Genomic DNA, 12,517 nt, shown 5'->3' with positions numbered 1-12,517 from the left:
GACACTCTATGCTTCACCCAACATCTTGTCATGGAGTATGGAAACTTCAAAGAAAAAAGCCCAAGAATAAATGGGAGACATTAGATATATTTTATTAAGTGTATAATATTTAAATTTGGTATTTAAATTTGTTCATGTATTTCTTATGTATACAGTGCATGCATCTGAGCACAAGGCATGGTGAGCATGTGGAGAGCTGAGCACAATTTGCAGGAGTGCACTCTTCTCTTCTACTGTATGGTTTCGGGAGATCAAGCTTGCGTCATAAGGCTTGGTGACAAGTCCTTTTACATAGTAAGTCAGCCCCTTAAGCATATAATTTTAATCCTTAACTATAGAATAATCTCTCACAGGAATATTGATATCTGCAAAAAAATTAACAAATAGTTCAGAGGGAAAGTTGTTTTTCGAAAATGATTTCTACATTTAGCCCTAATAATGAACTTAACAAGCCTTCTCCTATGGAGAATTGAATTCTTATTTTTAATAAGCACCACATATTTCTTAGATTCTGAGAAACCCAAGTATGTCTTCACAGAACAAAAGGCTGTGGTGGTTCACCTTCCACAATGCTAGCAATTCCTATCAATTTAAGTACTCCAGACATAACTGTGTAGATATTATTGTAAATGTCAGTATGTTGAGATCATTCCAAGGACAATCTAGATGACATTCACTGGACACTCTCACTTAGACAGAGGATGATAGAATGCCCCGTGAAAACAATAAAGAAGAATTATGAAATGCCTCTGCTGGGAATATGCATAAGAAGCACACACCAAAGACAAGGAAAGGCCTTTCCTCTATAGTTGGAGCATCCTTGATGAATATGTATCCTTTCCAAATTACTTCAAGAAACTTACTTTATGATACAATCAAATGCATTTTGCTTGTCTAGAATAAACTTAATGTTACTGTCAACGCCTCCTTAGTTTCTGCCTCATGTCTATGAAAAACTCACCAATAAAACTGAAAAGCATACCTTGGAATATCTCCTACTTAGTAGCTTTAGCTAAGAGCCATTATCCCATAAGCTATTTGCCTTGGGTACACACTCCTGTAGTAGAGAATCAGCACCACTGCAGCGTCATGCTCTGTTCATCACCTACAGGAAAATTTCCTGCTCACCTAGGCACATACAACATGTCTGGAGAGAGTTCTCACTGAATTTGGAAACACCTAATAATGGTGAGAATGGAGTACTCAGTCTCTAACCTATTGGCCTGCTGCCTTTGGTTGGTTCATTGTTCTAATTATTTGACTCTTCTGGGTTGATCCTCATTCAGCAGAAGCCCACTAAGTATGCACATTTGAACTGTGCAGAAGTGACCTCAGAGGCTGACCTCATGAAGGTTCTTGGGTTGTTTTGTTTTGCTCACAGTACTTAAAAAAGATAAGACAATAACAAAACAACCAAACAAAAAAGCTAACGTGACTAGATTCCATACATAAAATCAATTTTCCTGTTTCAGTGAAGATTTATTTTTTATTGTTTCAAGAACTTTTGAAAAACGAGCCTGGGGAGAAAGTGCTGACAATTTCAACTTCATTGGTTCAAAATATTGTTTTCTCAATTTTAAAACCTTGCAGAGTTTATCTAGGAAATAGAGGATTCAAGCAGTTGTTACAGGATAATTACAGATTTGCCCTTCTAGGCTAGATAATTGCCTATGCAGTACACTTTTTGAGCAGACACTCTTCTATACAATAACAGTGAAATAAGCCATGCACATTTTGGAAATCACAGCATGAGATTGGCTTGTGTCTGCAGAACTCCTTATGACATTATTTTGTCAGACTGGAAATCACACAATGTGCAGGAACAACAGGATTCTTATACTATTTATTGCTGAAGAGGGTTATTCCAAGTTGAGTAGGCAGGACAAAGACTTGAAAGATGGGACAGCTTCTACATGGATATATTTATGGCTAAGCTATAAATATTTGGGAAGCCACATGGAGAACTCTCAACCTTGGGGATGGCTACAAGGAAAGAGAGGGGTTATTTTAAACAAAGATTGCTGCCTGCTTGCAAACTGCAAAGATGGGCAACGAAGTATAAATCTGTAAAAGGAACGATTGCTGCCTGGCCTTGAGAAACTCTCGCAGTGGGACAGAACAAAGGTTGCTCTTGTACTGGTCTTTGCAGCTATCAAAGGTCTGTTTACTGTTGCTTCCAAACCCCAGTAAGAAATAAGTTTACATTATAGTCAGTACATACATATATAGATAAAACTCTGTATGTAACTGAAATGGAGGTTTAATATATTGATACTCGTTTCTTATAGAGAGCACATGCCTTGTGCATACTGTTTTCCCTGCTATGAAAACTCATAAAAATACAGGCAATAATAAATTGATTGTAAATGTATTTTATGTAAATTATAGATAAAAACTGAAGAAACATCCAGCTATAGAGGCGGATATGTGGATATCATATATCTAATGATACTATCTATTTAAACCACTGTTAATCATTACTCACCAATGAGCTGTGATTAGAGTCTGCACCACCGTGAGGAGCTATGACAATACTTCCAACAATATGAGAATGTTCTCCAGAAGCATTGGTGTCTCTCACTGTTGTCAGGGGCATCTGGTACTCTGCCCACATTTGCTCAACACCAATGCCCACAGTTTGCACTGAGTTAATTCACACTTATTGCTCTGAGTGTTCTGACAACTTTCTCTTTGGTTCATTTAAATTCTCAGCTTGAATGAACACTAGAACATCAGGGGTTGTGCCTTCTTGACTCCTGTATCTCCCTGTGTAACTCTTCCCAAGCTCTAGCAGAGTGTGTCTCTTCCACTGGACTACTGGTAAGAGTTATTGACTTTTGTGAAGCGTGATCCTAATTAGTCTTACCAATAAAAAACAGGAGTCAGATATCAGGGTAAAAGCTGAAAGATCAGAGAAACAGAGCAGTAGCCCCCAGGGAGTTATTACCGCTCTCAATCCTCGGACCAAAATGGGGGGGGGGAAGGGGCAAGATCCTGTCTCCACCTGCCTTTTGTTCCTGTCTCTACCTCCCCAGTGCTGGGATTAAAGGTGTGAGCCTCCCACGTGCTGGGATTAAAGGCATGTATCACAACCACCTGACTCTGTTTCTCTTTTAGACTGACTTGTTCAATCTCATCTAGCCCAGGGTGGCCTTGAACTCCTGACCCTCCTGCTTCCTTCTCCCAAGTGCTGGGATTAAAGGTGTGAGCCACCACTGCCTGGTCTCTATGGGTAACCAGTGGCTAGCTCCGCCCCCTGATCTCCAGGCAAGCTTTATTTGTCAGAACACAAAATATCATACAACACTTTTCACCTACTTTCATGATAGTATAGAAACTGTATACTTTGATCGACCATATGGAAATGTAAATGCAAATTTTTTGCCCCAGGTTGAAGAATTTTGGTCTATAAAACTGTATGGAGGCTGACAAGATGGCTCAGCAGTTAAAAGCACTTGCCACACATGCAAGCCTGGTGACCTGAGTCCAATTCCTAGAACCTACAAAATAAATAATAAAATTTGTTTGAACTAAGGATTGAAAAATATAGAATTCCACTATGATATTCTTTATCATTTAGCTCTATACTAGTGCCTCAATTATCTGATGGGTAGTCGATAGATGATCTTTTTATGATACCGTGTATGCCTGTCCTCTTACAAGGCAGGGTAAGAGACAGGTAACAAGGTTTTCTCAGAATTGTGATTTAGTTGAATTGTCTCATTTTTATTAGGTTGATACGGATTGTTTGTATGTTTACTTTGTTCTTCTTAATGTCATTATATAACCTAAAGTATGGCATTCTTTAAACCATAATTATTGATTTTTGTTTTGTTTACTTTGGGGCAAGATCTCATTGTATAGATCAGGCAGGCCTCAGACTTATGGTCAGTCCTCTTGTCTTACTCTCCTATGTGCTGGAATTTTATGGGTGAGCTATTACAGCTAGCTTGAAATATCACTATTAAAACAAACCAATGAAATAATGATTTTGAAAAAACAAGGCAAAATCTGGATTTTCAAAAACCTAAATTGTACTCAACAGTATCCCCTGTATTCCTCACCCACGGTAACCTTCAGACTTCAAGTTCATAGAATTGGATTAATCCTGGGTTCACCACTATCCCACTCAAAACTTATTCATTCATCTATCTATACTACCTATGATAACAAACTATTTTATAGTCAGTATTGCGCTTGATCTAATACAATGTTCTGAAGCCATTATAATTAATAATATTAACTAATAGGAACAATGGTCTGGAACGTTTTTTTAAACTGACCAGTGGAGAAGAACAGAGGATCTGTAATGGATTGGGGTACCTGTGAGTTTGCATCTGGAGGTAATATGGAAGATCACTGGCAAAAAGAGAAACTATTGAATAAGCTGAGTCAGGAAGCATATATGGGTTACCAGCATCAACTATAGCTGGATTCAGAACTTAAAAGTCAAAAGGTAAACTTGAGAAAAGAAAATATAGGTGAATCTCTTTCTTTTTCAAGTTTTTACAGTAAAATATAAAGTGCTAATTTTGAGAGGATTGACAGATTTGACTACACTAAAATTAAGAACGTGGGTTCATCAGGTCATTTCATGAGTACACAAAGCAAAACAAAGCCGAAGACAGGACTTGGGGGAAAATTTTGGCAATAGACATCATTGACATGGATCCATATAAAAATGTGAAGAATTCTTGGGCTGGAGGGATAGCTCAGCCATTAAAGGCTAGGCTCACAACCAAAAATAAAAAATAAAAAATAAAAAGTGAAGAATTCTCATAAGTTAGAAATGAGGAATGCTCCCCTCTCTCCTGTTTCACGTATGTGCACTTGCTCGCTCATTTCCCATTGGCTCTTGACTCCCACATTCAACCAACAAGAAGCAAGGAGTTACCTGAATAAGCTCCTCATTTCTGCCAGAGGCGGTACGTCTGCTCCTATCGGCTTGGCCAGCAACATCCCAGAATTCCTCCTAGACCTAAGGCTCCTAAAAACCTTCCTGAGGAAGCCATCTCGCCAGTGCTCACTCCATCAAAATTCAGAAAGAGTCAGTTAAAACCTGTTGCTATCTTTACAAACTGTCACTGAGTTCTGATTTTTCAGCTATCCCACCTACCCTATTACACATCAACTTTCCCTCCGGTAAGAACTCTATGGCATTTTGTTTTCATAACCTTTCTTCTGCTTGGCTTTTCTATCCCTTAACCAAACAAACACCAAGGTTATGGTTGTGATATTATCTAGTAAGTGGGAGTCTATTTCATGGGCTGATTGCAAAATAAAGAATTTGCTCACTTTAGTTATAACCTTTGAAACACAGGACAAAAGCAGGGCAGACTTATCCATACAAGTGAAAATAAAGAAAGGATAAAGTGTATAATAAATAAGTGCTTAACAGAGATCTTAGACAATTTATGCAGACATATGGAAAAGACATAAAAATACCAATTTACAAAGAAATTGTGAAGGAGGAAGAAAGCTATGTAAACAAGCCAAATGAAGGGAAAGTTACATTTTAGAGTAAAGAAACAATAAGCAGCAGGTTTCCAAAAGCATTTCAAATGGCCACAAAATGAACAAAATGATGGCACTGAATGAAGGTAAATGACTGGACTAATTAGGATTATGAGCAAGGGATTGCTTAGGAGAGAAAAACCCAGATGTGTTTATGCCTCTCACTTGAGAACTAGCAGGTGGAGGAATACCTCTATCAGGCAACAATTTTCCTGGGACAACAGATGTAAGCAGTTGGAAAAAAAAAAGTTACCTGCAAAGAAATTAGAGAAGACAGCAGCTCCAGATCAGCTATGCTCATGATGGTTATGAGAAAGGAACCGAGTGATGGAACACTGACTTAGACATTTTCAGATGCTGCCAGGGTCACAAGAATTTCAGAATGTTCGGAATTTAGCAAGGTAGGAAAGTTTCTATTCACTAAAGGCTAAAAAATTGAGCAGCAATTTAAGTTTGGGTATTTAGGGTCCTCCAACTTCTCTGTTTACTCAAAAACACTTCATTGAAGGTGATTATTTGTGAATTATAACCACTCAAGCATCACTCTCTTAGAGAAGAATACAGTCTAATGAGGGGTCACTTGCTTTTGAAATTGAGGCGTTTAAGCTACTCATGCACTCAACGATTCTAATTATAAATCCAAGGTTGTGGACAAGGCACTTTTATAACATGAATCCTAATGTCAATGTTTCAGCACAATTACCTTACATTTGCTTCTTAAGTGCCTATGATCAGACTTTTTTGTGTGGAAACATACATGACAATTGTTACTGGGAAGTAATTCCATGTTGAGAGCTACATGAAGCCTGGCTGCATTAGCTAGGATTTGATCAAAGCAGAAAGGAGTTTCCAAATATATCCTGCATACTGTATGTATATGCAGTAATGTAGACACATCAGTAACTCATTGTGCCACTGTGCAAGGCCTAATGGAGAGGTCCATGGAAGTGAGAAGTATGGAAGCTTTATACTCTGAAGATCTGGTTCTGAGTGCCAGCTTTGTCATGTACTTGCTGAGTGATGTCAGGAAATCAGATTCTATTGCACATGCCTGGTAAGTGGGGTCAGAGTTGAGTGTGAGGGTGGTGTGTTTCTTTATGCACTGTGTGTGAGAATTCACTTTGATCAAGGAAATACTTTAAAATCACAAACAACTAAAATGAGGATAATCAAAGAAAAGGAAACCTGCCAGAGTTGATGATGCTGTAAGCAGATATTTGGTATGGTTGGCATAGATTGAGGCTTGATGGCTATGGTTGAAGGGAAGGTGAAAAACTGCAGGCAATAAATTGGGGCAGCCTTTCCCAAGAAGTGTGTTGTGTGCATGCAATCTAAAGTAGAAAACGAGGTTCCCTTTTGCTGTTATTATTTTGTTTTGCTTTATTGAGTTAGTCTCACTGTGTAGCCTGAGCTAACCTGGAACTCACCACCCTCTTACTCACTCTGCCTCATGCTGGGATTACAGGTATATACTATCATACCTGGCTCGCCCAGGCTTTTAAACAGGAGACTGTATCTTGTGTGGTTTTATATGCCACAGCCTACTCTAAGTCACTTCCGGGCATAGTGTTGAGGACAAGGGGGTGCTTGAAATACCAAGTATGTTGCAGTGACAAAGGCACAAACAAGACAATGACTTTAGGGAAACCAAAGAGAAGAGACAGTTGGTTTTGATCTGGATATATTGATTTCAAGATTGCCTTGAAATGAGTAGAGTGGCCATAGAGAAGTGGCCATTCTCTTAAATGATGGAGGCAGGCTAGAGGCCACAAAGCTATGAATGCAAGAGAAACGGACATTAAGAATACATGGAGCTGGATGCCTAGGGTAGGAAAAGAAAAATTCTGAGGTGTGCTTTGTGCTGAGGAAGACAGCTGACAATGCTCCATCAGGTTCCACACTCCAGGAATTCGAGAGTTAAGCCTTGCCAGCTGCCTAAGAGCAGGAGTTTGTGACATGGATTTAGCTGACTGCTAATTAATACGGGGTAAGAAATAGATAGTTGAAAAGGACCTGGCTAGCGATATCAGGATGTCAGCAGCAATGAAGAGTGAAGACAGAATGTGACCTGCAGGTTAAGGAGAAGAGAGAGGGTGCCCTGAGTGCGGTGTTCAGTTGTTCCTTCGTTCTGTGTGCAAGACAAAAATGGTGCACTGATCCCTCCCCGACCTGGCTCTCACCTCAAGTGACCCAATGTGATGCTGCATTTTTAAATTTCTTTAAATGGGAGAAGTTAAATGGGGATCTGGGCAGATAACTTTTAAAAATTGCTTGCAAGAAAAAAGTTTTGAAACAACATTGAGGAAAACAAACATGGTGAATTTGGAATCACTGAACACACACACACACACACACACACACACACACACACACATACATACACACACAAAGATTGAATTTCTCCAGAGACGGCACAGCTGTCTTGAGAGTTACAAGTTCTCCATAGCAGTGAAGCTAATTCAGGTTTGGGCTACAACAGTTACTAGTGATTAAAGCCAGTGGATTCTTCTTTCAGGATTCTTAGAGAGTTTAAGTGGCATTCTACTGCTATCCAAAGTAGGCTGTGACTTGTCCAACTGTGTTTGATATTTATTACTTTTATTAAACAACCCCCCATGTGTGTGTGTGTGTGTGATGTGTAAGCCATGGGCTGATATTAGGTGTCATCTTCTATTGCTCTCTTACATTTACTCTATCTATCTATCTATCTATCTATCTATCTATCTATCTATCTATCCATCTATCGGCAGGCCTCTTACTGATCCTGGAGCTTGTCCTTTTGGCTAGGCTGGCTAGCCAGCAACTCCCTGGACCTGACTGATGCTATGGATATCGCTCTGTGTAAATAAAGTTCTGATTGGCCAGTGGCCAGGCAGGAAGTATAGGCGGGACAAGAGAGAAGAGAATTCTGGGAAGTAGAAGGTTGGAGAGAGTCACCGCCTACCGCCGCCATGAAAAGCAACATGTAAAGACACTGGTAAGCCACAAGCCGTGTGGCAAAGTATAGACTAACAGAAATGGGTTAATTTAAGATAGAAGTAGATAACAAGAAGCCTGCCATGGCCATACAGTTTCTAAACAATGTAAGTTTCTGTGTGCTTACTTGGTTGGGTCTGAGCGACTGTGAGCCTGGAGGGTAAGAGAGATTTGTCCTGACTGGGCCAGGCAGGAAAACTCTAACTACAGACTGACTCTACCACTCCCAGTGATGGTTGGGCTTAAAAATGCATGCCACTCCTGGCTATTTTTTATGTGGGCCCCGAATGTCTGACCCCAGGTAATTGCACAGCAAAACCTCACCTATTGAGCCATATTCCAAATCCTCTAGTCAATTGCTTTTAAGGAGATTTTACTAGTTTTACAACAAACGTTAAGATGCAAATACAAATCACTTCCACTGATAAGATTAGTGACAGTACATTAATTTACTTCTCATTCCACCATTGCTGGAAACTTAGTATACTTGCAATGTTTTCTCATTCAAACCATGGTACAATGGGTAGCTTGGTACATACTGCTTTGCTTAAGTAGTCTAGTGTGTTTCTAAGATCATGTTGAATGGCTGTGTTGAAGGGCATTCACACCAATAGAGTAACTTCCTGAGAGACTATCTCAATTTACAGCCCCATCAATAGTGCATGTGTGTATGCTCCATTGTTTAATTGTCTCATATAACATAACCATATCCTTAGAATGCTGAATAGAACTTTTTGCCTTACATTTTCAATTCAGGAAAATTTAACATATGTGAAAGAAATCTCAGATGGTACATACCAGACAATACAATACGCCAATGCATCTAAGCATATATTAGCCAACTTTTATAGTGTGCTTGGAATGCTATATATCAATCAGGACTCTGAAAATCAATGACTATGAATGGCTTTCTCACTGTATTCAGTCTTTCATTCCCCAATTTATTTTGCTTTGCTGTGATATATATTTCCTTTCCTCTTCTTTGTTGTGTGTGTGTGTGTGTGTGTGTGTGTGTGTGTGTGTGTGTGTGTGTGGTGTACATACATACTTGAACAAGTATGTGCCTGTGTATGTGGTAACCAGGGGACAATCTTAGGTGTCATACTGAGGAATGCTGTCACATCTTTTGAGTCTTTCATTGGCTTGAAGCTCACAGTTAGGCTAGACAAGTTGGCAAGCACTAGTGATCTTATTTTTGTCTTATTCCATGCTGGGAGTTAGTGTGCACCACCATGCCTAGTTTCTTATATGGATACTTGAGATAGAATTTAGGCCCTCACACTTGTGAGAAAAACCACTTTACTGAGTGAGCCATCTCTCCTCAGTTCCTTTTCTTTCTCTTCAAACTACAGCTAGTCATTTTCCACATCACTATAAAATGCTAACAAACATCAATAAGGAGAGTTACAAAACAGCCTTCTAACGGGGTGTGTTCAACTGTTGCCCTATGCGGTCTTCAGTTTGCTGGCATTCATAAAGCTATGAGAAATACTTTTCATGTGTCACTCCCTCACATATTCAGTGTTATTTCTATAAGATTGGGTTTTATTCACTTTTATTCATAAGGTTGATAAAAATTGTCTCCTGAGTAAATAAGGAGAATTATTTTAGGTCTTTGGAGAATGTGGCAAGCACCATGTAGAAAAGTTGTAGCAAAAAACCAGGATGCCCATCCCTCTGCATCTTTATCAAAACTGCTTCATAACTTGTCCACTCATCTGATGCCCTTTTAGGCCATTTCAGTAAGCACAAATGCTGTGTCTGTCAGTCCTTTGTTTGTGCAGCATTGGCCTTCAAATGTATTTTTCCTTCTTGGCTGTAGGGTCAGTCCCTTGGACTACAGATGATATAGCAACTGTCTTGATTGAAAACAACAAAAAGGCCTTCAGATGCTATCCATTATTCCAGAGGAAAGAGTCAGAATCTTTTTTTTTTTTTTAAGCAAATATTTTTTCAAAATGTAGTTTTGAACTGCCTTCTGATATACCTTGCAAGTTTAGATATTTGTATGTGTTGATGGTTAAATTTGACTATCAACTTGATGGGCTCTAGAATCACCCAGGAGACAGACCTCTGCGTGTTTCAGAGAGGGTGTTCCTAGAGAGGTTGAACTGAGAGGGAAATATATAGCTTGAATGTGAGCAGCACCGTCCTATGGACTAGGCTCCCTAGACACTCCCCTCTTCTCTTCCGGACCGTGGATGCGATGACATCAGTTCCCTCCCACACCTGTCATCAGGCCTTCTCTACCACAATGGATTGTGCCCTCACACTGTGAGTCCAAAGAAAACCTTTCTTCCTTCCATTGTGTTGCTCTTGCATTTTATCCCAGCAACAAGAAAAGTAATGCATACAGTAAGTAAAGCAAGAAACTTTTCTTCAAAGGTGTGAAATAAGTGTAAGTGGATGACAGGCTTACACATGAAGAATCTCACTGGGGTCGATTCCTAAAGCTTCCCGATAGTGCCAAAGCTAGCAGATAGGGCAACAGAGGCACAGGGAATTCAGCCTAACGTCTCCAGACCATACTGCAGGAAGCTGGGGGCAGCCTGTCAGTCTTGTACTTAGACCCTCATGTCTTGTTGCAAACCAGTTCTTTTGCTCATCTCATCTTTTCTTTTTGTTGCAATTCTGCTAGGTTGATCTCTTTCAAGGGATCTTTTTCAGAAACCCACCCAAGCTTCAATAATTTCAACAGTCCTCTAGACTATGCTGATGTTAACATGGAGTGCTTTGGCTAATGTGTGATACTTAAATGATTGTTCATTGTTCTCTAGACTTCAACCCAATAGCTCCTGTAGGGTACTGAATGAAATGCTATCCCCTGGAACAGTTTTAGTAGCCATCATGGGATATCTGGTTTCTGAAAGCGCCCAAGTATTGCTATCTCCTTTTATATATTAATAAAAATATAAATAAACAACCAAACTTTTGTCCAGTAGTGGGAAAATTAAAATTAAAAAAAAATACGGTAACCAGAAGTCAGTACTGAGTTGACTAGAATATTAGTACATTATCTTTACTAAGGAAAGGAGATGGGGAGAGGAATAGATGAGTTAAGAAAATGAAGGAAAAGGATAGAGAGCTGGGAGGCAAAGGGCAGGTGTTAAATACAAAATAGAGGACAAGATCATAGCCAAGCGGAAGGAGAAGCAGGGGCTGTTGGTCAGTTTATTGTAAGCCACTTGCGTTTCTACGGACTTTAGAGTATAAATGCCATGCTGCTCACCATGGTGTCCCTGGTGCCTGGGAAAATAGCTGTATGTTAAACACAAAATGTTTATTGAAAAATGACTGGATGACTCGCTAGACCTGACTTCCTAAAAACCACTTCATTTTCTGCAGTAGAAAATTCTGTCTTGCCCAAATTTGGGTTGCTAAGAATGGAAATCATGCCCAGAGATGGTGGGGATTGGGGTGGCACACGCCTTTAATCCCAGCACTCTGGAGGCAGAGGCACATGGATCTCTATGAGTTTGAGGCCAACCTGGTCTACAGAGTAAGTTCCAGGACAGCTAGAGCTGTTTCACAGAGAAAACCTGTCCCGCTGCACGACCCCCCCAACCCCCCCCCCGCAACCCCAACAACAAAAAAGCTAGAAATCCCAAGCTGCATTAACTGAGTATTGAACATCAACTGGTGTGGTGCAGCCTCAGGCCCTGCCAGGGGGCAAATTCAAGCAAAGTGTAGGAAAGGGTCCTGGGCTTCAAGGGCTGCACAGTATTATTGGAAGGCTGAGATGTAGGGCAGCTACCACCTTTATTTAGGAAGTTGTTTGGAGGACTCCTGATGGCTGTCCACATTCAACAGGTGTGGGGAGATGAAAGGCTACCATGTATTAGGGATATGTAGAGAAACAGGAACCTTCTTCAGCCCTCTTAACTCTTCCTGTGACCCCACCTTAAGGTGACTAAATTGAGAGCAATTCTAAAAGCCTGGTGACGGTGGTGGTTTTACAGAACACGCCAGCCGGACTGATGGTTCTTACGGGGCACTCTAGTAAGTGCTGAGGAAAGCATAGGGTGAG

This window comes from Onychomys torridus, chromosome 4 (genome assembly GCF_903995425.1).
Source record: "Onychomys torridus chromosome 4, mOncTor1.1, whole genome shotgun sequence".
Classification (NCBI taxonomy): Eukaryota; Metazoa; Chordata; class Mammalia; order Rodentia; family Cricetidae; genus Onychomys; species Onychomys torridus.
The sequence above is the reverse complement of the archived record's forward strand: the minus strand, read 5'-3'. Positions refer to the sequence as shown.